The 24,004-nt window shown below is 39.1% G+C and overlaps 1 protein-coding gene across 1 annotated transcript in view; it reads left to right on the forward strand.

Moving 5' to 3' along the window:
• GALNT13 (polypeptide N-acetylgalactosaminyltransferase 13) overlaps positions 1 to 24,004 on the forward strand; it is a 982,370-nt gene that overhangs the window by 148,117 nt on the left and 810,249 nt on the right. The window contains exon 4 of the mRNA XM_079925131.1: positions 2,939 to 2,984. The gene's annotated coding sequence lies outside the window, so the exon portion shown is untranslated. The remainder of the gene's footprint in view (positions 1 to 2,938; positions 2,985 to 24,004) is intronic.

Here is a 24,004-nt window from a genome sequence, read left to right on the forward strand (position 1 = left end):
TTTCCTAAGAACTGGGTCACACCAGCTCTGCGTGTCCTTTGCCTCCCGCCCCTTTCACCTCCGGGAGGTGGAAAGTGGCGATGAATCGCAGGTGGCAGATGGTGCTGGCGAATGCATGGACCCGCCGCCTGTGCCTGACTTTGTCTTGCATGCGACGTATGTCTAGTGGTGTAGGGGTGTATTTTTACAAAAGCAATGATTTTAGGAAGAAAGAAAGAAAAGCTGGGAGGGAAGGAAGGAGAGGAAGAAAAGGAGGGAGAGAGGAAGCGATTGGAAGACAGAGTAAGGCAGGCTTTATAGTGACTTTTGAGGCAAAGGAAAGGGAGTTAGGAGAAGGAGGGGTTCTTCCGTGGCCTTTGTGTGGAGGTGGTCGCCAGGAACAGGGTCACCTCTCTGGTGAGGGAGGGGAAGGTGGACAGAATGGCTACCCTTGTAATCTCAATTGCAAATGAGTTTTTGGATGTGCTTCCAATGTTTTTCTCTGTTGGCAGTAAATCAGTTGTTTAAGGGAATTGCTCATCAACATCCATCACCTAGTACACTAGCCAAATGCTGGAAGCCCTCCCCATTTTCCGTAAGCTGATATATTTCACCTTAGTCATTTTAAACAAAGCTACATATGTAGTAGGGGCCTGATTGAGACTTCAGTCCGTTATGATTCTGCTTCTGGTTTCAGTGAAATGTTACGAACCTGTCGGATTGTTTCTTGAGCTCTAGAAGAATACTTCAGGTTTTTATTTTTTAAATCCTTTCTACTTTTTTTTCTTCCCCCTCTCTTCTTCCTCTCTGCCTTCCTTCCTTTTTTCTTTCAACTGTGACAGCTGGAAACCAGTAACTTGAAGCCCAGTCCAAATTTCTGATAGACTATATTTACTCAATTTCTATTAAAACAAAGTAGCTGTCTTGCCATTTTCAACTCTATTCTCAATTCCATTATATTTTCTTGTTAAACCCTCTGATTTTTGTCTCCCCAAACATTATTTACTCCATGTTCAAAGGTTTCCTTAAATGTTTTCATAGTACTTCGTGACCACAATAAAACAGTGAACTGTATTTTACTGAAGAGTTTTCGACTTTTGGATGTTGATTGTATATCAGCCTCAATAAGTTTAGACCCTTCTAAATAGCTGTTTTTGTTTTGAAGGGATGTTTAATAGCTGAAGACCCAGGCTTCTGGGCCTCATCCTCAATTCACCTGGTTTATTGCTCTAGTTTCCCGTGGTTATAATAGCCTTGAAGAATGCTTCCACTCCCAACAATTTCTTCTTTGGACAAAGTTATTATTTATTGATTGGAAAAAAAAACATTTAAATCTCACTATACAGACTATCTTAGTTAATATGGGTGACACTTAACAGTAAAACATAATGCATATGTGAAAAAATTATAGGAGATTTTAAGATAATATAAGGCAATACTACCATGAATGGTAGAGGCAAGTAGTAGAAATTTAGAAAAACAAAAGGTGGAGAATAGAGGTCCACTTCCAGGGATATTAACTTGCACAGGATTGTATGTTTAGTAGAAGTTGGGTACAGATGATTAGAGACAATAGCCCTATCTTTATGTGACAAAAACAAAGAGAATTATAGTACATTTGTAAGGTCTGGTTACAAAAAGTTCCTAAAAGTGTTAATTGAATCATTTCAGAATTTGAGTATATTTATTGATATTAACAGTACTACTGTTTTAGTCAGAAGTCATTGTTAAAAGGATCAAATTTTGGAGTCCAGTAGAGGTTTTATATCTTTAAACCTCTAGATTTGAGGAGTATGTTCTTAAAAGAAATAATGTAACACTCTGACTTTATTTTGTTTCAGCTTTACTCCCAACAGCCTCAAAGCTGTGGGTAAGGTAGCGCTATTCCCATCAGCTAGTTCAGATCTCTCTTTTGTTTTCTTTACTCCCCCACACATGCCTGCTCCCACCAACCTGATTTTGTTGAATAAGATTGCTTGGAGTATTTAGATGGAAATTAACTATGAACCTAGTAGTACAAAACTTACATTTATCACTCACTTATTACTGGATTTAAGGGGGTACGGATGGCTAGAGCTTTTCTACAGAGATTGTTTATTTTTCTCTTTTATATTTGGAAAATTTTTCTCTCAGCTTTACTCCAGTTATTAACCTATTTCCTAGAAAAATCTTAGAGATGTGGAAAAGAAATGTTGATATAGAAAAACTTAATTTCTAGAAGAACAGATGGTGATGTGAAATGGGGTAATGTATTGATAACTCACTTAAAATAAAAGGATTTTGATACATACAGTGACTCACTGTTATATTTATTTAACTAGTGACCTCTCCTACTTTATTGGAAAGAATGTTTGATTTCAAAAAAGTAAATACAGTACTCAGCATTTCACAATATACATGTTACACAAGGAAGGAAACATTTGTCTATTCTTTCCCGAAAATATATCTATGACATAATAAATTCTATAAAGATACTCCAGGCTGTTATTGATGGGCATCTGTGATCAGTAGACATTGGATCTATAGTTTGAATAGTTTTGCTATAGGACCAGAAACTTTCAATATCAAAGGTCTTTTCCTTGAATCTCTCTCTGTGTATATCATGAAAATATTAAGTAGACATTTTTAAAAAGAGAATATCAGATATATAAAGGATCTTTATAACTTTGAGGCAAGCTTTTTAAAAAATAAATTACTCTATATTACACAAGGTAAGTAGAAGTAAGAGTAAGCACTCATATTCATTCATAAAGGCAGACTCAGCACCTGGAACACAAGAAGAAAGCCAGAAATAAGCCAAATAGGTCATCAAACCACCAAAATAGATATCATGAAAGCCAAGTACCTCAGCTTGTATATTTTTCTCCTGAGGTTGATCCCTCAAATTCTCTCAAATCTATGCGTTTTTACTTCTCACACAGTTTTAACTCTCTCTTTTTTCTCTTTTTCTTGATGACAGGACATCAGTATCAACATGTGGGTTGGAGAGGAGAAAACAGCCAGAGGTAGGTGCTTTTACAGCCACAAGGAATGACAGCAACAACCAGAAGGAAAAACATTAAACAACATACACAAATTTTCTAAGAGTGTACAGTATTGGTTTGGGGACGTTAAATATAGAGACAGACATTCTTAGATGGTTAGGAGTCTAGCAAAATGTGTAAAGACATGCACTTTGAATCCTGCTGTCTTCACTTACTAGCTGTGTGATCTTGGAAAAGTTCCTTTACTTCTTTGTACCTCATTTACTTATCTGTGAAATGGGGATGATATTTCACAGGAGGTTGAAAGGATTGATCTAATCTATGGAAATATCTGAGAATAGTTATTAAATAAAATAGTTATCAAACAAAATAGTTACCAAATAAAAACATATTGCAATAGCTCCCGAGGAGGCATCAATTGTATAGTTCTTTAAAAAAAGGCTGAGTTTTGTTCAATATTTTCTTTTTAAGAAGGCTGGAAAGTGAGTGATACATTTTAGAAATATCGCCATATGTAGTGATTGACCTTGTTATGAAACAAATTGCAAGGATGTGGAGAAATTAAAATCCTTGTGAGTTGCTGGTGGGAATGTGAAATGGTGCAGCCTCTGTGGAAAATAGTATGGCGGTTCCTCAAAAAATTAAACATAGAATTTCCATATGATCCAGCCGTTTGATTTTAGGTATATTCCCCCCAAAATTGAAAGCAAGGGCTTGAACAGGTATTTGTACATCAACGTTCATAGCAACATTATTCACAGTAGCCAAAAGGTGGAAACAATTCAAATGTCCATCAGTGGATGAAAGGATAAACGAGATGGTGGTATATACATACAATGGAGTATTATGCAGCCTTAAAAAGCAATACAGTTCTGATACATGCTCTAACATGGATAAATCTTGAAGGCATTGCGCTAAGTGAAATAAGCCAGACACAAAAGGACAAATATTATATGATTCCATTTATATTAGGATAGTCAAATTCATAGAGACAGAAAGTAGAATACTGGTTACCAGAGGCTAGGGAGAGGAGGTAATGGGGAGTTATTGTTTAACTGAAATGTACAAAGTTTCAGTTGGGGAAGATGAAAAAGTTCTGTAGATAAATGATGGTGATGCTTGCACCACAGTGTGAATGTACTTAATGACACTGAATTGTACACTTGAAAATTGTTAAAATGGTAAATTTTATGTTATGCATAACACAATAAAAATTCTAAATATTTTAATTAGATCTAACATAAATACTATATAAATTTCTGCAATTCAGAGAAGTTAGAAAATAACCCCCAGAAGTCATTATTCTTCTCCCCATAGCTCAAAGCCCTTAGAAATTTAGAGTATTTTCTTCCTGTCTTTTGCAATCGTTATTTTAACTTAGTCTTGACCATGCAGCAAATACAGTTTATATGTTACTTTTTCCCCTTAACCCTATATTTTCCCATAGCATTAAAAAATTATTATATGCACATTTTTAATGAGTGTATAGCACTTCATTATTGAACATACCATTGTTTGTAAAACATTACTTTGTAGCAGGGCAGTTATGTTCCTCTCACATATTGTTATTGAATCAATTACACACAGAGAAGTTCTTGCTCATATTTCTATATTTAGATTACATTGATAGGATAAATTTGCACAATTGAAATTTTTGGTGAAAACAATATTTTTTTTAAAAAAAACAGCACACAGCCAAATCGTTTGTAAAAACTGTATTACCAATCTTCACTCTCATTTGAAAAGCATACAAGTACACATTTTATCACACCCTCTAGGTATTCTCAAGTTCAGCTACTTTTAGAAACACCTAAAGTACTTAAAAAATTTTTGTTATCCAAATCAAACCCACAAGGATTAAATCAGAATTTCTGAGGGTAGGACCCGTGTCTGTATTTCTTAAAATTTCCCAGGTGATTCAATAGACCAGCTATAGCTGAAAACCACTGTTCAGAGCAGTGTTTTCAAACTTCCCCTATCTTAAGCTCACCTAGATTGGGCTGGGAAATGACTGATTCCCAGGTCCTACTGCAACCCAATTGAATTAGAATTTCCCTAACTTGATTTCTGGGTCCATCCACTGGGATTCTGCTTTGGTGGGCCTGAGATGGGCCCCATAAATTTGAATTCTTAACAAGTACCATTAGGAAATGCTGTTCTTGAACACCAAGTATGATTTTTAAAATTATCATTGCATGCTTGATAGGGAAAAAAACAGTACCTTGTTTGAAGTTGTGTATTATCAATTCTAGTGGACTATGTTTCTACATATGTATTATAAAGCTGTATGTCCTACTTGGTAATCTTTATATTCAGGTTCAGGTCCTTTGTCTATTTCTCATTTGACATTTTATTGTTCATATTGATTTATAATAAGTCTTTATCAAGTATATTAACCTTAAGTATGGCATATTTATAAATATTTTTCCAGTTCATTTGCCTTTTAATTGGACTATATCCTTTTTGGGCACATGGAATTTTCTTACGTATGTAAATACTTCAACATTTTCACCTGTGATTTCTTTCATTGCTTTTTTTTTTTTTTTTTTTTTAAGGGGAAAGCACATATTTATTACATCAGAGAAAGTTCTTTCACATAAGACCCATGCTGGGGACACAGGTTCAGGCAAGTCTCTACCACAGCTGCTTTGGGCAGGTGGCTCACTGGGGACATACACTTTGACCTGGCTCAGCTTTAATGATCTTGCAGAATGCTCCCTAATATCTGCCAAGGCATCAAACTAGGATGTGAAAATGTTGCAGATTCATGTATGGGTTTTTCATCTTATGAACAATCTAGCATTACTATCATAAAATTAATAGTTTCCCAATAAAACACAATATCTACATTTTATATCCAACATCAGCTCCTTCAAAGTCAGCGTTTTGAGTTTGCTTCCTTACTAGGTGCCAGGTACAGGAAAGCCATTCTGAATCTCAGATTATATAGATTATCCACAGCCATCCACCAGAAGACATTTAGAAATAACCCACCCTAGGAGACCTTTCACATCCACCTTGTAAATTGTTTGGCTGATCTTGGAAAAGAATGATGAGCAGTGGATGGTGTAGGTAGATGGTCCATTCACACCAGCAAACACATCTATGGTCTCATTTTCTTGGTCAGCCATAAAACTTTAGCACAGAGATGAAAGTAAAATGAAATAAAATGAGTCCCTATGATGTACACAGTTTAGCCAACCCTAGTAATACATAAAGCCCACCTCAGCTAAGTGAAATAAGCCAGCCACGGAAAGACAAATACTGTATGATTCCATTTATATGGGGTATCTAAAATAGTAAAACTCATAGAAGCAGAGAAAACAATAGTGGTTGCCAGCCGCTGAGGGTTGGGAAAATGAGGAGTTATTCAATGAGTAGGAAGTTTCAGTTATGCCAAATGAGTAAGTTCTAGATAGCTACTGTACAACATAGTGCCTACAGTCAGCAATATGGTAATGTGCACTTCAAAATTCATTAAGAGCGTAGACTCACATTGTGTTCTCACCACAAAACAAACAAAACCCAAAAAACAAAACTAAGGGATACAAGGGAACTCTGAGAGGTGTTAGATAATGTCTGTCACCTAATTGTGGCAATGGTGGTATGGGTGTTTGCATATGTCCAAACTCATCAAATTGTACACATCAAATATATGCAGTTCTTTGTATATAAGTTATACCACAATAAACCTGTTTTTTAAAAAAGAATTAATTAGTTGTCTAAGAGATAGAAAGAAGAGTGTCTCCCAGAATTCACTGAAGAAAGAAAAACAGGTTGAAGCATTTTGCAGAGATAGGTCCCTGACCCCATGCAGAAAAATTATCTGGTGAATTGCTACCATCAGCAAAGCTAGTGTGTGCTATGTATTTGGCAAGTTATGGATGGAGGGGGGATTTTTTTATTGCTTCTAAACTTAGAAAATTTACCGTCATCTAGAATTTATTATTTATATATTATCCTTTTTATTTTTAAAACACTTTTTTTTTTTTTTTTTTTATTAACATCTTTATTGGGGTATAATTACTTTACAATGGTGTGTTAGTTTCTGCTTTATAACAAAGTGAATCAGTTATACATATACATATGTTCCCATATCTCTTCCCTCTTGCGTCTCCCTCCCTCCCACCCTCCCTATCCCACCCCTCCAGGCTGTCACAGAGCACCGAGCCAATATCCCCGTGCCATGCGGCTGCTTCCCTCTAGCTATCTACCTTACTACGTTTGTTAGTGTGTATATGTCCATGACTCTCTCTCGCCCCATCACAGCTCACCCTTCCCCCTCCCCATAACCTCAAGTCCGTTCTCTAGGAGGTCTGCGTCTTTATTCCTGCCTTACCCCTAGGTTCTTCATGACATTTTTTTTTTTCTTAAATTCCATATATATGTGTTAGCATACTGTATTTGTCTTTTTCGTTCTGACTTACTTCACTGTGTATGACAGACTCTAGGTCTATCCACCTCATTACAAATAGCTCAATTTCGTTTCTTTTTATGGCTGAGTAATATTCCATTGTATATATGTGCCACATCTTCTTTATCCATTCATCTGATGATGGACACTTAGGTTGTTTCCATCTCCGGGCTATTGTAAATAGAGCTGCGATGAACATTTTGGTACATGACTCTTTTTGAATTTCGGTTTTCTCAGGGTATATGCCCAGTAGTGGGATTGCTGGGTCATATGGTAGTTCTATTTGTAGTTTTTTAAGGAACCTCCATACTGTTCTCCATAGTGGCTGAACCAATTCACATTCCCACCAGCAGTGCAAGAGGGTTCCCTTTTCTCCACACCCTCTCCAGCATTTATTGTTTCTAGATTTATTGATGATGGCCATTCTGACTGGTGTGAGATGATATCTCATTGTAGTTTTGATTTGCATTTCTCTAATGATTAATGATGTTGAGCATTCTTTCATGTGTTTGTTGGCAGTCTGTATATCTTCTTTGGAGAAATGTCTATTTAGGTCTTCTGCCCATTTTTGGATTGGGTTGTTTGTTTTTTTGTTGTTGAGCTGCATGAGCTGCTTGTAAATTTTTGAGATTAATCCTTTGTCAGTTGCTTCATTTGCAAATATTTTCTCCCATTCTGAGGGTTGTCTTTTGGTCTTGTTTATGGTTTCCTTTGCTGTGCAAAAGCTTTGAAGTTTCATTAGGTCCCATTTGTTTATTTTTGTTTTTATTTCCATTACTCTAGGGGGTGGGTCAGAAAGAATCTTGCTGTGATTTATGTCATAGAGTGTTCTGCCTATGTTTTCCTCTAATAGTTTGATAGTTTCTGGCCTTATATTTAGGTCTTTAATCCATTTTGAGCTTATTTTTGTGTATGGTGTTAGGGAGTGTTCTAATTTCATTCTTTTACATGTACCTGTCCAGTTTTCCCAGCACCATTTATTGAAGAGGCTGTCCTTTTTCCACTGTACATTCCTGCCACCTTTATCAAAGATAAGGTGTCCATATGTGCATGGGTTTATCTCTGGGCTTTCTATCCTGTTCCATTGATCTATCTTTCTGTTTTTGTGCCAGTACCATACTGTCTTGATAACTGTAGCTTTGTAGTATAGTCTGAAGTCAGGGAGCCTGATTCCTCCAGTTCCTTTTTTTGTTCTCAAGATTGCTTTGGCTATTCGGGGTCTTTTGTGTTTCCATACAAATTGCGAAATTTTTTGTTCTAGTTCTGTGAAAAATGCCAGTGGTAGTTTGATAGGGATTGCATTGAATCTATAGATTGCTTTGGGTAGTAGAGTCATTTTCACAATGTTGATTCTTCCAATCCAAGAACATGGTATATGTCTCCATCTATTTGTATCATCTTTAATTTCTTTCATCAGTGTCTTATAGTTTTCTGCATACAGGTCTTTTGTCTCCTTAGGTAGGTTTATTCCTAGATATTTTATTCTTTTTGTTGCAATGGTAAATGGGAGTGTTTTCTTGATTTCACTTTCAGATTTTTCATCATTAGTATATAGGAATGCCAGAGATTTCTGTGCATTAATTTTGTATCCTGCTACTTTACCAAATTCATTGATTAGCTCTAGTAGTTTTCTGGTAGCATCTTTAGGCTTCTCTATGTATAGGATCATGTCATCTGCAAACAGTGACAGCTTTACTTCTTCTTTTCCGATTTGTATTCCTTTTATTTCCTTCTCTTCTCTGATTGCTGTGGCTAAAACTTCCAAAACTATGTTGAATAAGAGTGGTGAGAGTGGGCACCCTTGTCTTGTTCCTGATCTTAGTGGAAATGCTTTCAGTTTTTCACCATTGAGGATGATGTTTGCTGTGGGCTTGTCGTATATGGCCTTTATTATGTTGAGGAAAGTTCCCTCTATGCCTACTTTCTGCAGGGTTTTTATCATAAATGGGTGTTGAATTTTGTCAAAAGCTTTCTCTGCATCTATTGAGATGATCATATGGTTTTTCTCCTTCAGTTTGTTAATATGGTTTATCACATTGATAGATTTGCGTATATTGAAGAATCCTTGCATTCCTGGAACAAACCCCACCTGATCATGGTGTATGATCCTTTTAATGTGCTGTTGGATTCTGTTTGCTAGTATTTTGTTGAGGATTTTTGCATCTATGTTCATCAGTGATATTGGTCTGTAGTTTTCTTTCTTTGTGACATCCTTGCCTGGTTTTGGTATCAAGGTGATGGTGGCCTCGTAGAATGAGTTTGGGAGTGTTCCTCCCTCTGCTATATTTTGGAAGAGTTTGAGAAGGATAGGTGTTAGCTCTTCTCTAAATGTTTGATAGAATTCGCCTGTGAAGCCATCTGGTCCTGGGCTTTTCTTTGTTGGAAGATTTTTAATCACAGTTTCAATTTCAGTGCTTGTGATTGGTCTGTTCATATTTTCTATTTCTTCCTGATTCAGTCTTGGCAGGTTGTGCATTTCTAAGAATTTGTCCATTTCTTCCAGATTGTCCATTTTATTGGCATAGAGTTGCTTGTAGTAATCTCTCATGATCTCTTTTATTTCTGCAGTGTCAGTTGTTACCTCTCCTTTTTCATTTCTAATTCTATTGATTTGAGTCTTCTCCCTTTTTTTCTTGATAAGTCTGGCTAGTGGTTTATCTATTTTGTTTATCTTCTCAAAGAACCAGCTTTTAGTTTCATTGATCTTTGCTATTGTTTCCTTCATTTCTTTTTCATTTATTTCTGATCTGATTTTTATGATTTCTTTCCTTCTGCTAGCTTTGGGGTTTTTTTGTTCTTCTTTCTCTAATTGCTTGAGGTGCAAGGTTAGGTTGTTTATTCTAGATGTCTCCTGCTTCTTAAGGTGGGCTTGTATTGCTATAAACTTCCCCCTTAGAACTGCTTTTGCTGCATCCCACAGGTTTTGGGTCGTTGTGTCTCCATTGTCATTTGTTTCTAGGTATTTTTTGATTTCCTCTTTGATTTCTTCAGTGACATCTTGGTTATTTAGTAGTGTATTGTTTAGCCTCCATGTGTTTGTATTTTTTACAGATCTTTTCCTGTAATTGATATCTAGTCTCATGGCGTTGTGGTCAGAAAAGATACTTGATACAATTTCAATTTTCTTAAATTTGCCAAGGCTTGATTTGTGACCCAAGATATGATCTATCCTGGAGAATGTTCCGTGAGCACTTGAGAAAAATGTGTATTCTGTTGTTTTTGGATGGAGTGTCCTATAAATATCAATTAAGTCCATCTTGTTTAATGTATCATTTAAAGCTTGTGTTTCCTTATTTATTTTCATTTTGGATGATCTGTCCATGGGTGAAAGTGGGGTGTTTAAGTCCCCTACTATGAATGTGTTACTGTCAATTTCCCCTTTTATGGCTGTTAGTATTTGCCTTATGTATTGAGGTGCTCCTATGTTGGGTGCATAAATATTTACAATTGTTATATCTTCTTCTTGGATCGATCCCTTGATCATTATGTAGTGTCCTTCTTTGTCTCTTTTAATAGTCCTTATTTTAAAGTCTATTTTGTCTGATATGAGAATTGCTACTCCAGCTTTCTTTTGGTTTCCATTTGCATGGAATATCTTTTTCCATCCCCTTACTTTTAGTCTGTATGTGTCTCTAGGTCTGAAGTGGGTCTCTTGTAGACAGCATATGTAAGGGTCTTGTTTTTGTATCCATTCAGCTAATCTGTGTCTTTTGGTGGGAGCATTTAGTCCATTTACATTTAAGGTAATTATCGATATGTATGTTCCTATTCCCATTTTCTATATTGTTTTGGGTTCGTTATTATAGGTCTTTTCCTTCTCTTGTGTTTCTTGCCTAGAGAAGATCCTTTAGCATTTGTTGTAAAGCTGGTTTGGTGGTGCTGAACTCTCTCAGCTTTTGCTTGTCTGTAAAGGTTTTTATTTCTCCATCAAATCTAAATGAGATCCTTGCTGGGTAGAGTAGTCTTGGTTGCAGGTTTTTCTCCTTCATCACTTTCAGTATGTCCTGCCACTCCCTTCTGGCTTGTAGGGTTTCTGCTGAAAGATCAGCAGTTAACCTTATGGGGATTCCCTTATGTGTTATTTGTTGTTTTTCCCTTGCTGCTTTTAATATGCTTTCTTTGTATTTAATTTTTGACAGTTTGATTAATATGTGTCTTGGCGTATTTCTCCTTGTATTTATCCTGTATGGGACTCTCTGCGCTTCCTGGACTTGATTAACTATTTCCTTTCCCATATTAGGGAAGTTTTCAACTATAATCTCTTCAAATATTTTCTCAGTCCCTTTCTTTTTCTCTTCTTCTTCTGGAACCCCTATAATTCGAATGTTGGTGCGTTTAATGTTGTCCCAGAGGTCTCTGAGACTGTCCTCAGTTCTTTTCATTCTTTTTTCTTTATTCTGCTCTGCAGTAGTTATTTCCACTATTTTATCTTCCAGGTCACTTATCCGTTCTTCTGCCTCAGTTATTCTGCTATTGATCCCATCTAGAGTATTTTTAATTTCATTTATTGTGTTGTTCATCATTGCTTGTTTCATCTTTAGTTCTTCTAGGTCCTTGTTAACTGATTCTTGCATTTTGTCCATTCTATTGTCCATTCTATCTCCAAGATTTCGGATCAACCTTACTATCATTATTCTGAATTCTTTTTCAGGTAGACTGCCTATTTCCTCTTCATTTGTTAGGTCTGGTGCATTTTTATCTTGCTCCTTTATCTGCTGTGTGTTTTTCTGTTTTCTCATTTTGCTTATCTTACTGTGTTTGGGGTCTCCTTTTTGTAGGCTGCAGGTTCGTAGTTCCTCCTGTTTTTGATGTCTGTCTCCAGTGGCTAAGGTTGGTTCAGTGGGTTGTGTAGGCTTCCTGGTGAGGGGGACTAGTGCCTGTGTTGTGGTGGAAGAGGCTGGATCTTGTCTCTCTAGTGGGCAGGTTCACGTCTGGTGGTGTGTTTTGGGGTGTCTGTGGCCTTATTATGATTTTAGGCAGCCTCTCTGCTAATGGGTGGGGTTGTGTTCCTGTTTTGCTAGTTGTTTGGCACAGGTTGTCCAGCACTGTGGCTTGCTGGTCGTTGAGTGAAGCTGGGTGCTGGTGTTAAGATGGAGGTCTCTGGGAGATTTTCGCCGTTTGATATTATCTGGAGCTGGGAGGTCTCTTGTGAACCAGTGTCTTGAAGTTGGCTCTCCTACCTCAGAGGGAGAGCCCTGCCTCCTGGCTGGAGCACCAAGAGCCTTTCATCCACACGGCTCAGAATAAAAGGGAGAAAAAGTAGAGGGAATTAGTAGACGTATGAGGAAAGAAAGAAGGAAAGGAGGGAAGGAAGGAGGGAAGGAAGGAAGGAAGGAAGGAAGAAAGAAAGAAGCAAAGAAGGAAAGAAGGCAAGAAGGAACGAAAGGAGGGAGGGAGGGAGGGAGGAAGGAAGGAGGGAAAGAAGTAAAAACAAAAAGAAAGAAGATACAGTAAAAATAAAATAAAGTATAATAAAGTTATTGAATTAAAAAATTCTTAATTAGAAAAAAAAAAAAAAAAAAAAAGGACGGATAGAACCTTAGGACAAATGTTGGAAGCAAAGCTGTACAGACAAAGTCTTACACAGAAGCGTACACATACACCCTCACAAAAAGAGGTAAAGGGGGAAAAGTCATAAATCTTGCTGTCAGAGACCACCTCCTCAATTTGGGATAATTCGTTGTCTAAAGGAGGGAAGGAAGGAAGGAAGGAAGAAAGAAAGAAGCAAGGAAGGAAAGAAGGCAAGAAGGAACGAAAGGAGGGAGGGAGGAAGGAAGGAAGGAGGGAAAGAAGGGAAAACAGAAAGAAGATACAGTAAAAATAAAATAGAGTATAATAAAGTTATTGAATTAAAAAATTCTTAATTAGAGAAAAAAAAAAAAAAAAAGGACGGATAGAACCTTAGGACAAATGTTGGAAGCAAAGCTGTACAGACAAAGTCTTACACAGAAGCGTACACATACACCCTCACAAAAAGAGGTAAAGGGGGAAAAATCATAAATCTTGTTGTCAGAGACCACCTCCTCAATTTGGGATAATTCGTTATCTAAAGGAGGGAAGGAAGGAGGGAAGGAAGGAAGGAAGAAAGAAAGAAGCAAGGAAGGAAAGAAGGCAAGAAGGAACGAAAGGAGGGAGGGAGGAAGGAAGGGAGGAGGGAAAGAAGGGAAAACAGAAAGAAGATACAGTAAAAATAGAATAGAGTATAATAAAGTTATTGAATTAAAAAATTCTTAATTAGAAAAAAAAAAAAAAAAAAAGGGACGGATAGAACCTTAGGACAAATGTTGGAAGCAAAGCTATACAGACAAAGTCTTACACAGAAGCGTACACATACACCCTCACAAAAAGAGGTAAAGGGGGAAAAATCATAAATCTTGCTGTCAGAGACCACCTCCTCAATTTGGGATGATTCGTTGTCTAAAGGAGGGAAGGAAGGAAGGAAAGAAAGAAAGAAAGAAAGGACGAAGGTAAAGTATAATAACGTTCTTAAAATTAAAATTGATTATTAAGAAAAAAAAAATTTTAAGAAAAAACCATGGACGGATAGAACCTAGGACAAATGGTGGAAGCAAGACTATACAGACAAGATCTCACACAGAAGCATACACATACACATTCACAAAAAGAGGAATAGGGAGAAAAATCATAGATCTTGCTCCCAAAGTCCACCTCCTTAATTTGGGATGATTGGCTGTCTATTCAGGTATTCCACAGATGCAGGGTACATCAAGTTGATTGTGGAGCTTTAATCCGCTGCTTCTGAGGCTGCTGGGAGAGATTTCCCTTTCTCTTCTTTGTTCTCACAGCTCCCAGGGGCTCAGCTTTGGATTTGGCCCTGCCTCTGCGTGTAGGTCGCTGGAGGGCGTCTGTTTTTTGCTCAGACAGGACGGGGTTAAAAGAGCCGCTGATTCGGGGGTTCTGGCGTACGGAGGCCGGCGGCGGGGAGGGAGGGGCACGGAATGCGGGGCGGGCCTGCGGCGGCAAAGTCCGGCGTGACTCTGCACCAGCCCGAGGCCCGCCGTGCGCTCTCCCGGGGAAGTCGTCTCCGGATCCCGGGAACCCGGCAGTGGCGGGCTGCACAGGCTCCGCGGAAGAGGGGAGTGGAGAGCGACCTGCGCTCGCGCACAGGCCCCTTGGTGGCGGCAGCAGTAGCCCCAACGTCTCCCGCCCGCCTTGGGGTCCGCGCCTCCAGCCGCGGCTTGCGCCCGTCTCTGGAGTCAGCGCCCTCAGCCGCGGCTCGCGCCCGTCTCTGGGGTCCGCGCCCTCAGCCGCGGCTCGCGCCCGTCTCTGGGGTCCGCGCCCTCAGCCGCGGCTCGCGCCCGTCTCTGGGGTCCGCGCCCTCAGCCGCGGCTCGCGCCCGTCTCTGGGGTCCGCGCTTTCAGCCGCGGCTCGCGCCCGTCTCTGGAGTCCGCGCTTTCAACCGCGGCTCGCGCCCGTCTCTGGGGTCCGCGCTTTCAGCCGCGGCTCGCGCCCGTCACTGGGGTTCGCGCTTTTAGCCGCGGCTCGCGCCCGTCTCTGGAGTTCCTTTAAGCAGCGTTCTTAAACCCCTCTCCTCACGCACCAGGAAACAAAGAGGGAAGAAAAAGTCTCTTGCCTCTTCGGCAGGTGCCGGCTTTTCCCCGGACTCCCTCCCGGCTAGCTGTGGTGCACTAACCCCTTCAGGCTATGTTCAAGCCGCCAACCCCAGTCCTCTCCCTGCGCTCCGTCCGAAACCGAAACCCTAGCCTCAGAGCCTCAGCTCGCAGCCCCGCCCGTCCCGGCGGGTGAGCAAACAAGCCTCTCGGGCTGGTGAGTGCCGGTCGGCACCGATCCTCTGTGCGGGAATCTCCCCGCTTTGCCCTCCGCACCCGTTGCTGTGCACTCCTCCGCGGCTTCGAAGCTCCCCCCTCCGCCTCCCGCAGTCTCCGCCCGCGAAGGGGCTTCCTAGTGTGTGGAAACTTTTCCTCCTTCACAGCTCCCTCCCACTGGTGCAGGTGCCGTCCCTATTCTTTTGTCTCTGTTTATTCTTTTTTCCTTTTGCCCTACCCAGGTACGTGGGGAGTTTCTTGCCTTTTGGGAGGTCTGAGGTCTTCTGCCAGCCTTCAGTAGGTGTTCTGCAGGAGTTGTTCCACGTGTAGATGTATTTCTGGTGTATCTGTGGAGAGGAAGGTGATCTCCGCGTCTTACTCTTCCGCCATCTTCCCTTCGACTCCCCTAAAACACTTTTTGTATTTGCATTGCTTTATATTTAACGTAATGATCTATCTGGGAGGTGTTTTGGTGTAAGTTTACTCCCACCCTAAAGGGACCATAATAGGTAAATAATAACACTGACAAAATTTTAAAGTTTAGAACTTAAGAGATTTCAGGTATCAGTTTCTTTATAATAGAAAATATGCAAACTCATTTTTTAAAATATCTTTATTGGAGTATAATTGCTTTACAATGGTGTGTTAGTTTCTGTTGTACAACAAAGTGAATCAGCTAAAATTATACATATATCCCCATATCTCCTCCCTCTTGCGTCTCCCTCCCACCCTCCCCAGCCCACACCTCTAGGTTTTCACAAAGCATCGAGCTGCTCTCCCTGTGCTAATGAAAACTCCTTTTTTTTTTTTTATTTTTTTTTTTTGCGGTACGCGGGCCTCTCACTGTTGTGGCCTCTACCGTTGCGGAGCACAGGCTCCGGACGCGCAGGCTCAGCGGCCATGGCTCACGGGCCCAGCCGCTCCGCGGCACGTGGGATCTTCCCAGACCGGGGCACGGACCATGTCCCCTGCATCAGCAGGCGGACTCTCAACCACTGCGCCACCAGGGAAGCCCTGAAAACTCATTTTTAATGAAAATTTTAAACTTTAAGCTTCTAAAGTATAGAGACTATATCTGCTTAATTTATCTTTTGATTTTTGCATCTACTTTTTTCGGAGGAAATACAGCCAGCAAGTGAAGGAAACAGTAACAGTTAAACCAAGTGTCTTTCCCTTTCTCTTGTATTTAAATACACTCCCTGGATCTCTGACCTGAGGCCATCTGGTGACAGTCAACTTCTTTCTGTGGAAGGAGAGTGAACACTGTCCTTGTGTTACACAGGTGACCTCTTTGAGTCAGAGCATTCTTTCAGTGCAGGGGCACATGGAGTAATATGGTGAGTAGCAGCCACAATGTTCTCATCTGATAATACCTTTTTACTGCTGTTGAGATAAAGGGCCAAGAAAAGCATGCAGTAACTCACCCCTAAGCTTGATTAAAAAACCCTCACCACTGAACATGCTGAGAAGTTCTCAGAATGATACATCGTAGACCTAAGGTATCCTATTTTTTGATGTGCAGCATAGACAATTTTGGTCTCCATGGAATTTTTTCATTATTTCATTCTGATTTTCTGTCCACTTTTTAAAGTCTGCATGATTTAGACTTCAAAGTGAAAAAACTACTGAGCTGCTTAAAGCCTTTAGTGCTACTGATGCATCCCTTCCCACATTAGAGAAACAGGATCTGTACCAGCCTGCAAATGGGGAGAAGCAGGTGGCTGCAAAGAGGCATGAAAAATGCAATTTCTAAGCTTCAGCTCAATTAATCTGAGGCAGGATTATATCTTTCATTTCCATAGGACAAGTGTGTACTGTTTTCCTTGACTATGTAAAAATATGAAGGAGAAATCAGACTGGAAGTAAAGGATGAAAACAAAATCTTTCCCATAGCATGTTGAATTTAGACTTATATATTTGAACTTATAAGGATTTATGTCTTCTGCAAATTTGTACACACAATGGAAGGAAACAACGAAAGTCACTTATTTTCAAATAACAAGTGGTGTTGTTTCTGTATTCAAACACTGATAACAGTGGTAACAGTAGTCCAACATTTACTGTATTCACATCTGTCACTTACCAATACCACTGCTCAATTTCCTTACCTGTCAACCATTTCTCTTTCCCCTCCCAAGACTTTTATGACAAGTAATTAGTGTATTTACTTGGGAAATAGTTATGGACTATTTTTTTAAACATCTTTATTGGAGTGTAATTGCTTTACAATGGTGTGTTAGTTTCTGCTTTATAACATAGTGAATCAGCTATACATATACATATATCCCCATATCTCCTCCCTCTTGCATCTCCCTCCCACTCTCCCTAACCCACCCTCCCTATCCCACCCCTCTAGGTGGTCACAAAGCACTGAGCTGATCTCCCCGTGCTATGTGGCTGCTTCCCACTAGCTATCCATTTTACATTTGGTAGTATATATAAGTCCATGCCACTCTCTTACTTCATCCCAGCTTACCCTTCCCCCTCCCCGTGTCCTGAAGTCCATTCTCTATGTCTGTGTCTTTACTCCTGTCCTGCCCCCAGGTTCTTCATAACCATTTTTTTTTTTAGATTCCATATATATATGTTAGCATACGGTATTTGTTTTTTTCTTTCTGACTTACTTCACTCTGTATGACAGATTCTAGGTCCATCCACCTCACTACAAATAACTCAATTTCATTCCTTTTCATGGCTGAGTAATATTCCACCACATCTTCTTTATCCATTCATCAGACTATTTAGGGTTATATAGCTGCTAGGGACTGAATGTGTCCCCCCAAAATTCATATGTTGAAATCCATGTGTTGAAAACCATCATATGATGGTATTAGGAGGTGGGGCCTTTGAGACGTGACTAGGTTATGAGGGGTCCACCCTTATGAATGAGATTAGTGCCTTTATAAAAAAGACCCCAGAGGACTCCCTTGCCCTTTCCACCATGTGAGGTTATATGGAGAGTACAGCCATCTCTGAACCAGGGAGAGGGCCCTCGTCAGACACTGAACCTGTCAGCAACTTGATCTTGGACTTCCCAGCCTCCAGAATCATGAGAAATACATGTTTGCTGTTTAAGTCACCCAGTCTATGGTATTTTTGTATAGCATCCTGAAAGAACAAAGAGAAGAACTAAGAGATGCAGTCTCTGCCCTCCACTAATTGGGAAGGTAGGCCAACAGAGAGACCAATATTGCAGACTTTGGTTTTGTGGGAGATATATGAAGAGCATCTAATCCAGACTGGGGCATTGGGAAAGTGGTAGTGAGCTGAGCCTTGAAGGATGAGTAGAAGAGGGGTTAGCCAGGTGAAGTATGCTGAATACACCAATGTTTGAGAGAAGGTGTATTTTACTGTTTTGTATCTGCAAGTAATTCTGTATTTTTGGAGTACTGACCACTGCAAGATGGAGAATGAGTAAAGAGTTCAGAGAGGCCAGACCGTGGAGGGCTTTTATGTTATCTTATGGAATTTGGATTTCCACCTGAAAGCCATGGGGGTACACTGAAGGGTTTTTAGCAGCAGACAGAGAAAAAGTCATATTTGCATTTTAGAAAGAATCTCTGCAGGCAGTGCTAAGGATTATTAAGGTTAAATGAGTCTCCATGAAGAGCATACAGCCCTGTGATATTAAACAAATCACACCAAAGATGCCTGGTAGAACATTGACAGAAGTGGCTCTTCCTTTTTAGAACTCGTTTGGTAATTCACAGAAGACAGCATCCAGAAGATAAACATTCACTTTTGTGAAAGAGGACATTGTCTCCACAGTGAACCTGACCAAAGTGACCAGAGAAGGCATCTTCACCCTGTGAACTTCAGTTCTTCCTCTGTCATGACTGCTCCTCTTCTTGCAGTTTGTCCACATTCAGCATGTCACATACACTCACAGTGAGCAGTGACTCTGAGTCCTTCCTGCTAGGGTGTTCTTTTAGGCACTACTTGTCTCTGAGCAAACCAGAGCTGTAATACTCTGCTTCAAGTGGAGCTTCTGTGATGCTTTCCAAATCGTCTTTTTTTCAGTCTGCTGTGTGATCCACTTTCACTGTGATAGTTACCAACCAGTTCCTTGTCCTGCTCAGCTAATGATGTCTTTGGTGGTTCATGAATCCATCTAGTGGTCTGACTGCATTCTACAAAGCCCTTGCTGGAGAGCCTGCTTTGTATTTAATCTCTGTGGAGCTCATGGAGTGGCATTGTTGAAACTCATCCAAATTCTGGATGATGCATCTGTGATACATCCAAAGCTATTTTCAATATGAAGAGTTAGACATTTGAGAATCCCAAGGAAAAACATAATGGAGCCCCATCCCATCCCTCTTTTAAAATTGTTAATCCTTAAATGTTAAATATCTCTTCATGCTCCTTATTGTCCGAGGATTTTTTGGATAGCACTTAGACATTTAGAGAAAAATTGGTGAGATATATTTACTTTTTCTTAATCCTAGCTTATATTTTATTGTTGCAGGGTAAACTGTCAATAGTAATTACTATATACAAGTGGAATTACTAACCTCCAAACTTATTTTTTCCCAGCTTTGTTGAAGTATAAATGACAAATAAAAATGGTATATATTTAAGGTGTACAACCAACATGATGTTTGGGTATACACATACATGGTGTAATGATTACCACAATCAAGCTAATTAATATGTCTATCTCCTCATATAATTACCTTTTTGGGGGGGGCTAGTGAGAACACTTGAGATCTACTGTCTCAGTAAATATCAAGTATTCAATACTTTATTATTAACTATAGTCACCATGCTGTACATTGGGTCTCCAGAATTTATAAACCTTATAACTAAAAGTTTGTGCCTTTGGATGGATATTTCCCCAGTTTCCTTACCCCACCAGCCCCTGGTAACCACTCTTTTACTCTGTGTCACTATGAGTTTGACTTTTAGTTTGCACATATAAGTGAGATCATGCAGTATTTGTGTTTCTCTGTCTGGCTGATTTCTCTTAACATAACATCCTCCAGGGTCATCCATTTTGTTGCAAATGACAAGATTTCCTTCTTTTCTTAGGCTGAATAATATTCCAGTGTATGTATGTATATATTTGTGTATATTTAACAATTTATTTATCTATTCATCCATGGATGGGCACTTAGGTTGTTTCCATATCTTGGTAACTGTGACTAATGCTGCAATGAACATGGAAATGCAAATATCTCTTCAAGATAGTGATTTTATTTCCTTTGAATATACACCCAGAAGTAGGATTTCTGAATCATATGGTAGTTCTATTTTTCATTTTTTGAGGAGCTTCCATACTGTTTTCCATAGTGGCTGTACCAACTTAGGTGTCCACTAACAGTGCACAAGGGTTCCCTTTTCTCTACATCCTTGCCAATACTTGTTATCTTTTGACTTTTTTGATAATAACCGTTGTAATAGGTGTGAGATGATATCTCATTGTGGTTCTGATTCACATTTATTTGATGAATAGTGACATTGAGCACCTTTTCACATATCTGTCATCCATTGGTACGTTTTTTTCTCTTTTGGAAAGTGTCTAGCCAGGTGCTTTGCCCATTGTTTTTTTTTTTAACATGTGACAAAGGGTTAATAGCTTTATTTTATTTTTTTAACTAATTAATTAATTAATTAATTTTTGGCTGCATTGGGTCTTCGTTGCTGCACATGGTCTTTCTCTAATTCCAGCGAGCGGGCGCTACTCTTGGTCGCGGTAAGCGGTCTTCTCATTGTGGTGGTTTCTCTTGTTGTAGAGCACGGGCTTTAGGTATGCAGGCTTCAGTAGTTGTGGCACGTGGGCTAAGTAGTTGTGGCTTGCGGTCTCTAGAGTGCAGGCTCAGTAGTTGTGGTGCACAGGCTTAGTTGCTCCATGGCATGTGGGATCTTCCCGGACCAGGGCTCGAACCTATGTGTCCTGCAATGGCAGGTGGATTCTTAACAACTGCGCCACTACGGAAGTCCCCCTTTGCCAATTTTTTAAAAGATTATTTATTTATTTATTTGCTATTGAGTTGTATGAGGTCCTTGTATATTTTGAATATTAAACCCTAATCAGATAAATGGTTTACAAATATTTTCTCCCATTCCATAAATTGCCTTTTCATCTTGTTGATTGTTGCATTTATTGTGCAGAAGCTTTTTAGTTTGATGTAGGCCCACTTGTTTTTCCTTTTTTTGCCTTTGCTTTTGGTATCAAATACAAAAAAAAAAAAATCATTGCCCAGATATCAAGGAGCTTAATGCCTATTTTCTTCTAGGAATTTAACAATTTCAGGTCTTTGTTCAAGTCTTTAATACATTTTGAGTTGATTTTTGTGTATGATGTAAGCTCATTCTCATTCAGAATAGACCACATGTCCTCTGGTGTACTTAAGAATTTAAGTGAGAAAGTAGAACTATTACAAATCAATAGGAGAAAGGATGAGTTATAGAATAAATGGTGCTATAAGTTGTCTGGATTAAATTAAGTCCAATTAGATTTCTATTCCATATCATATATCAAAATAAAACCCATTCCATAAATGAGTCATAATATCTAGACTAAAATAAAAGAGATTTCTCATAATAAAAGTAACAGAAACTGAACAAATAGCATTTGACTACATTGAAACTACAAACAAACAAGCCCTCAGCACATTTTTTGACCACAGTGCAATGTAAATGCTCTAAAAGTTAATTTAAAAGAATAATTTTACAATCATAGTGTGGAAATTGTAAATCCCCTACAAATTATGTCTGTGTCCTGATCCCCAGAACCCTTGAACATGTTACCTTACATGACAAAGGGGAAAGTTGCAGATGGAAGTAAGGTTCCTAAGCAGTTGACCTTAAAATAGTGAGGTTATCCTGAATTATCTGGGTAGGATTAATGTAATCACAAGGGTCCTTAAATGGGGAAGAGCGAAGCAGAAGAGGCCAGAGTGATATGATATGAGAGGAACTTTAATCACTATTGCTGGCTTTGAAGATGGAGGAAGAGGGACATGAGCCAAGGAATGTGGACAGCCTTTAGAAGTTGAAAAAGTCAAGGAAATGGACTCTCCCCTGCAGCTTCGAGAAAGTAAAACAAGCCTGTCAACACCTTGATTTTAGCCCAGGGAACCCCATTTTGGACTCCAAGACTATGAGATAGCAAATTTGTATTGTTTTAAGCCACTAAGTTTGTTGTAATTTATTGCATCAGTCAAAGAAAACTATGAACTAGAGGTAGTTTTCAAACTTAGAATATTGTAGCAGTCCTATTAAAATACAGTTTAAAGCACTGTTGATTTGTTAGACACATGTAAATTATCAAAATTGGCCAAAGAATAAGAAAACCTAGCAGGTCAAAACTCAGGTACTATATTTGAAAAGTAATCAAAATTTTCCATTCAAGAAAGATATCTGTTGCATTTTTATACACTAACAATGAAAGATCAGAAAGAGAAATTAAGGAAAAAATCACATTTACCATCACATCAAAAAGAATAAAATACCTTAGGAATAAGCCTACCTAAGGGGGCAAAAGACCTGTACTCTGAAAAGTATAAGACACTGATGAAAGAAATTGAAAATGACACAAACAGATGGAAAGAAATGCCATGATCTTGGATTGGAAGATCAATATTGTTAAAATGACCATATTACCCAAGATAATTTATGGATTCAGTACAATCCCTATCAAATTATCAATGGCATTTTTCACAGAACTAGCACAAAAAATATTTTAATTTGTATGGAAACACAAAAGACCCCCAAATAGCTAAAGCAATCTTGAGCAAGAAGTATGGAGCCAGAAGAATCAGGCTTCCTGACTTCAGACTATACTACAAAGCTACAGTCACCCAAACAGAATGGTACTGACACAAAATCAGACAATAGATCTATGGAACAGTATAGAAAGTGTAGAAATAAATCCACACACCCATGATCAATTAATCTATGACAAAGGAGGCAAGACTATATAGTGGAGAAAAGACAGTCTCTTCAACAAGCGGTGCTGTGAAAACTGTACAGCTACATGTAAAACAATTAAATTAGGACATGCTCTAACACCATATTCTAAAATAAACTCAAAATGGATTAAAGACATAAATGTAAGACAGGATACTATAAAAGCCCTAGAGGAAAACATAGGAAGAAGAGTCTTGGATATAAATTGCAGCAATATCTTTTTGGATCTGTCTCCTAGAGTAACGGAAATAAAAACAAAAATAAACAAATGGGACCTAATTAAACTTAAAAGCTTTGCATAGCAAAGGAAACAATAAACAAAATAAATAGACAACCAACAGAATGGGAGAAAATATTTGCAAATAATGTGACCGACAAGGGTTTAATTTCTAAAATACACAAACAGCTCATATGGCTCAATATCAAAAATAAAACAACCCAATCAAAAAATGGTCAGAGGGCTTCCCTGGTGGTGCAGTGGTTGAGAGTCCGCCTGCCTATGCAGGGGACACATGTTCGTGCTCCGGTCCGGGAAGATCCCACATGCTGCGGAGTGGCTGGGCCCGTGAGCCATGACTGCTGAGCCTGCGTGTCTGGAGCCCGTGCTCCGCAACGGGAGAGGCCGCAAGAGTGAGAGGCCCGCGTACAGCAAAAAAAAAAAAAAAAAAAGAAAAAAAATGGTCAGAAAATCTAAATAAACATTTCTCCAAAGAAGACATCCAGATGGCCAAGAGGTACATAAAAAGATGCTCAACATCGCTAATTGTTAGAGAAATGCAAATCAAAACTTCAGTGAAGTACCACTCCACACCAGTCAGAATGGCCATCGTCAAAAAGTCTATAAATAATAGATGCTGGAGAGGGTGTGGAGAAAAAAGATCCTTCCTACACTGCTGGTGGGAATGTAAATTGGTGCAGCCACTATGGAG

Source organism: Stenella coeruleoalba (genome assembly GCF_951394435.1).
Source record: "Stenella coeruleoalba genome assembly, chromosome: 6".
Classification (NCBI taxonomy): Eukaryota; Metazoa; Chordata; class Mammalia; order Artiodactyla; family Delphinidae; genus Stenella; species Stenella coeruleoalba.